Below are 6000 nucleotides of genomic sequence, written 5' to 3'. Positions count from 1 at the left end.
TCAGGGCAATTTGGACAAGATGTGTGTGTCTGTGTGTGGGCAAACACATGGCAGATGCGGTATAATGTGGGTAAATGTGAAGTTATACACTTCGGTGTGAAAAACAGGAAGGCAGAGTATTATTTAAATGGTGATGTATTGGGAAGTGTGGATGTACCAAAGAGATCTGTGTGTCCTTGTACACCAGTCAATGAAAGTAAACAGGTAGGTGCAGCAAGCAATTAGGAAAGCAAATGGTATGTTGGCTTTCATTGCAAGAGGATTTGAGTTTGGAAGTAGGGATGTCTAGCTGTAGTTATACAGGGCCTTGGTGAGACCACACCTGCAGTATTGTGTGCAGTTTTGGTCTCCCTACCTAAGAAAGGATATACTTGCCATGGAGGGAGTGAAGCGAAGGTTCATAGTGCTGATACCAGAGATGGCAGGCCTGTCGTATGAGGAGAGATTGGTTCCACTGGGCCTGTATTCACTGGAGTTTAGAAGAATGAGAGGGGAAGTGAATGAAACATATAAAATTTTAAAAAGGCTAGACAGACTAGATGCAGGGAGGATGTTTCCCCTGGCTCGGGAGTCCAGAACCAGGGGCCACTGTCTCAGGATACGGGGACTGAGAAGAGGAAAAACATCTTCACTCAGAGGGTGGTTAACCTATGGAATTCTCTACCACAGAAGGCTATGGAGGCTGGATCACTAAGCATATTCAAAACAGAAATTAATAATTTTTTTGGATATTAGGGTCATGAAGGGGTATGGAGAGAAAGCGGGAATATGTTGTTGAGATAGAGGATCAGCTATGATCATACTGAATAGTGGAGGAGGCTCGAAGGGCCGAATTGCCTACTCCTGCTCCTGGTTTCTACGTAACATGGTATTTACTCTTCCCAAGCGCAGCAGGTTGTTAAACCTTTTGCGGCACTGCACCCATGTGGCTGCTGACTTGTGCTGCCACCACCTCTCAAGCTCTTTCCATTAGGTGCGGTGACCTCCTCCTTCTACCTCTGGGGACGAGGGCGTTTGTCCTGGCAGCCACCACCTCCAGGAGGAACGTGAGGCACTCGTCCAAAAACTGGGGGGGGGCCGAGTGCCCTCCCACCTGGCGTCTCCAGCCGCAATTAATGCCACAACTTCAGCGTTCATAACACAGAAGATACTTTCTTCCCTGGCAGCCTTCAAGGAGCTGCCTGTGCTGTTTTTAAACTGGCCACCGGGTCGCCATTGGACCCAGCAGCAGACGGGCACCTGTCTCTGCCCACCTGTTCCCGACCATTGGTGGTGGGGGTGGGGGGGGGGGCGGGGAGGGGGAGGTGGGGGGGTCACGTTTCAAGCTGGGCTGGCCTTTGTTGGCCAGGCAGCATCAGATCACGGTTGGGGGCCGATCGCGGGTGGCGGTCCGTTTCCTGACCGGTTGTGGGCCCGCTGGTTGCGCCCATCCACCAAGGGCAAAATTCGGGCCATAGTTTTGAGCGAGACACACCATAAAATGGGTCATAGCCAGAAACGTGCTTGTATCTTCTCATAACAGACAGCATCTAGTGAACCTGTGCTGTGCCCTCTCTATTGCCAAGCCATCCTTGTGTGGAACCCAATACTACACACAATATTCCAAATGCAGTCTTATAAGGACTTGCTCTCGATTCAGCTCAATCTTGTATATCTTGTATCTCTTGCCATGAAGCATTCCAGTTTTATATTAGATTTCCAGCTTTCCCAGGTTTTCCCTCATCTTACTTACAACTTCATTTTTGCCAAGTCAACAATGAGTTACTGCACTTCAGCAGCAGTCATCACTGTGAAGCACTTTTGGATATCCCGTGGTTATGAAATAAACTATTTAAATAATAGTTCTTCCTCTTATGATTGGAAACAAAATCATAGCACAAGATAATCAGAAAATCAAAATATTTATTAAAATATTGGATTTTGCAAATAACAGGAATATTCGTTCATGTTGTTCAAGACACCCCTGAGCCAAGATGATTTATAACTGAAAGACAATGGATGATGTTGTTTTAACACAGGAAACCAAATAATGTTTTACTCAATGCGCAAAAACTAAGTATAATGATAAACACTTACAGTAATATAAATGTTACATAAAACATTGAAAATCATAAAGCAATACAGATCAGTTCATTTTTGTGAGCACACAGTTTTGCCCACTTATTAAAATACATTTTCAGTTCTTCTCAAGATCTGGTGCATAATTCGTATATAGGAGTATTGCTAGGTACAAAATCACTGAAAGGGAATACAAAATGTTTAAAACGGCCTAACACAAAGTAGGAAACAAATCAGGAAATAAAAAGCTTGAGCCAGAGATGGCCTCATGTCTGGGTTTTATACATTTGCAGACAGAAGTCATTTTAATGTCAAATTAACTAGCATGAAATGGTCTGCACAGCCTTGTAATATAATATCTGGTTTATCTGGCCACACAGTGCAGGCTGATTGCTTTGAGGCACAGGCGCTGCATTAATAATACAGTAGACAAAAGAAAACAAAATTATTTCACAAATAAATGTCATTATGGCTTTTAAAGTTTCCTTCCTCACGAGCCATTGCTGCACATTTACCACCACGCAAACAGACTGGGGCAGCAGGTTTCTCCTGAATTACCATCACTCTCACTTACAAATCTGTCAACATGAACAGCTTGTGCAGAGCACTTAGGGATTTTTCCTCCCCACACAGGTGACCCACGGAGAATGGACTGAACTCCCCGCAAATTGAGCTCGTCCACGTCAAGTGCCCGTTTTTTGGGGGTGGTGGGGTGGGGGGGGGGGCAAGGGGCTCGAACTTCAGGGAGGCAGGGACTTTACTGCTTGCACAACCAGACCATCCAGGGGCTTGGGTTTCTTGGTAACATACAGCCTGCCTCTCCTATCGTTCCATTTGCAGACTGCAGCACGCGGCAAGAAAAGTTTTATCATCACACTTATTATTTTACAGAATAATGTACATTTTGGTAATGTGCTTTATTTCAGCATAATCTATAAATTACTTCATTGAGATATGTTCTCTGTCTAATGAAACTAAGTGCACAAATATATGTCTGAACTATAGTTTTACTGCACAGCTACCATTACCTCTTTTTACATAGGAGCATAGGAATTAGGAGCAGGAGTAGGCCATTCGGCCCCTCGAGCCTGCTTCGCCCTTCAACTAGATCATGGCTATTCTTCTACATAACGTTATTTTCCTGCATTATCCCTATATCCCTCCTGATATCTTTAATATCTAAAAATTTTCTTAACAGGTTTATATCTACAGCTTGGGGGTAACTTCCAGACATCTCATTTCTGTCAGGGGAAATCATACAAATACAAGGTTACAATATGGAAACAAGCCATGCTTACCTGACCATAGAAACATTTACTCAGCCTGTTACCGTATTCCTTTTCCTAAAGCTGACCTGATCTTGGAAGGTTGCCATGGTTTCTGCCTTGACAAACTAATCTTGGAAGTGAATTCCACAGTCTTACATCTCACTTGGGTGAAGAGGTTTTCTCTGTCTTTCATTCAAAATCACTTCCATTTAATTTTGTGTCTATGGCCCCCTCATTCTTGATCTCCCAATAATTGCCCACTTTTAAAATGCGGTGAACACAATTTTCTGACCAAAAAATTTAGCCCCATTTCCATTACCTGCTGCCGGTGACAGGAAGTCAGAAAGTTATCCCTTTGATATCAAAAATGTTACACAGACTTACTTCGGACATTGCCATTGGACCTTTGGTAACACACATTGGGTGTCCAACTCCTATCAAGACGAGTTTAGGTACCCTAGACTAATCAATAAAACAAATAAGAGTTCACTACTAGCTTTCATAAAGAACTACATGTCACAACATTCCTAATACCAGCAGATAGATTAGCACCAGTTGGGAAGATGGGTAGCAGACTGCATGGCTGGGTCAGTTTTGCTCTGTGATCTGGCAGCAGCAAAACAAGATCCAGGTCTCCCAGTTTTTTTCTCCCGCTCCTGCAAGTAGTGCATCTCGGGATAGAATTTCCATGGGGGTTGTCACAATCTCCTCCCCCAGCTTTGGCAGAGGGTGGCTAAGAGAAAGGGTGTAAATGGACCTTTACTCCTACATCTCTTGGGTTTCAACCAAGCTTCTGAGCTGAAAGCAGGTGATGGGAACAACTCCCGTGGAAATTACCGTCAACTGTGCCCATTTGGCTCAAAAAGATCTTGGTTTATCAGCTCTTAGCTGTTTTGTAGACTCTACACTACATAAGTACATACAAGACTGGTCCCACATAAATGGTTGTTGCTATATAAAGGCTGATCACTAACCAAGTGCAGTTTTAACTAGAGATACTTGGGTTTCGGTTTATATCTGTGTGTGGCTTTGCCACCTTTGGCATGCAAACACGGGGCTGAATCTTCCGGTCGGCGTGTGCGGGCGGGCTTGACACGCCGACACATAAATTGACACGCATTGACGTCGGGCGTGCGCCCCGACATCGTCGCATGTAATTGCGATATTTCGGTCGGCTGGCGCGCACCGGAGGCAGCTGCGCCCCCGCCGACCTGTCAGCAACCTATCAAAACCATCAAAAGAGTCAGTTAACTTATGAGCAACGCTGCCTGTCCAACCTTAAGGTTGGCGGGCAGGCGAGGAGCCCAAGCGGCCTTCACGTTTCTCAGGAGACCTTCATCCAAGGGCGGGACGAGGTTTCCCGAAGGTTTCCTAAAATATGAAATGAATTTTGCAAACTTCACAAACATGTCCCAGCTCATGTGACACTGTCACGTGAGGGGACGCGTTTAAATCATTTTTTACTTTATTATTTAAAAACTTTTATTATCTACTTAATCTCCCCGAGGCAGCTCCGTGCCTCAGGGAGATCCCTGCGCTCGTTTGCGCGCATGCACAGGCCCCGACTCTGCCTCCTCCCCTGCCTGCACAAAAGTGCTGAACGTTGTCGGCCGCGGGTTAATTGGCCCACCCGCGTACAATAGCGGTGCTCGGCTCTGTGCCCACCTCTGCCCACTCCTGCCCACCAATGGAAAAATTCTCCCTATTGTTTCGCAACCCATTCACAGTGCTACACCATCATATTATTGCATTTAGAATAAAAAGTAATAGAAGGAATTTTAAATCTAACTAAATCTTTACAAACTATGAATAGATATATACATATAAAAATACCAGGAACAGGAATGGCTTCTGGATTTATTGACACATTTCATGACACATTCTTGCCTAGTATAGCCAGAAGAAAAAAAAAAGCTTCAGTATCCCACATTTACTGTTGCTGCAACAATAAAGATAAAAGATATTTGTGTTTTTATGTGATGCACTGAGCAAATGTATACATGCAAAACAGCAATTACAATGTCAGGCCTCAATTTGCCACAAGAACAGTTGAAATTTATTCCAGACCAATAATTTTATTAAACTAAACATGAATATCAATAATTTTCAATAAACAACAGTAGCCCTTCCAGTTCTGGATATTCCATTCTCTCTTTGAAAAGTGCATGAATCTTCTGTATCTTATATCCAATTCCACGTTCTGGAAATGTTTAACATTGGTTTTTATAAGTAGAATTAAATATACAAATAGTCGTTTGGTAGTGCAGAACTTGAGTATTGCTGAAAAGAGAGACTTTTTTTTGTTTGCAATTTAAACCAGGCAGCTTGACTCTCAGAATCACAGAATTTTAATGGCACAGAAGGAGGCCATTCAGTCTATCATGTCTGCACCGGTTCTCCAAATGAGCATTATGACCTCGTGTCATTGCCCTGCTTTTTCTCCCATACCTCTGCACAATGTATCTATTCAAATAATAATCAAAAAACCCTCTTGAATGCTTCGATTAAAGCTGCCTCAACCACAATGTCAGGCAGTGCATTCCAGGCCCGAATCGCTCACTATATGAAAAGTTTTTCCTCACATCACATTTGCTTCTTTTGCAAATCATTTTAGTTCTGTGCCCTCTTGTTCTTGATCCTTTTACGAGTGGGAACAGCTTCTCCCTACCTACTC

The sequence above is a fragment of the Carcharodon carcharias genome, chromosome 21 (genome assembly GCF_017639515.1).
Source record: "Carcharodon carcharias isolate sCarCar2 chromosome 21, sCarCar2.pri, whole genome shotgun sequence".
Taxonomy (NCBI): domain Eukaryota; kingdom Metazoa; phylum Chordata; class Chondrichthyes; order Lamniformes; family Lamnidae; genus Carcharodon; species Carcharodon carcharias.
The sequence above is the reverse complement of the archived record's forward strand: the minus strand, read 5'-3'. Positions refer to the sequence as shown.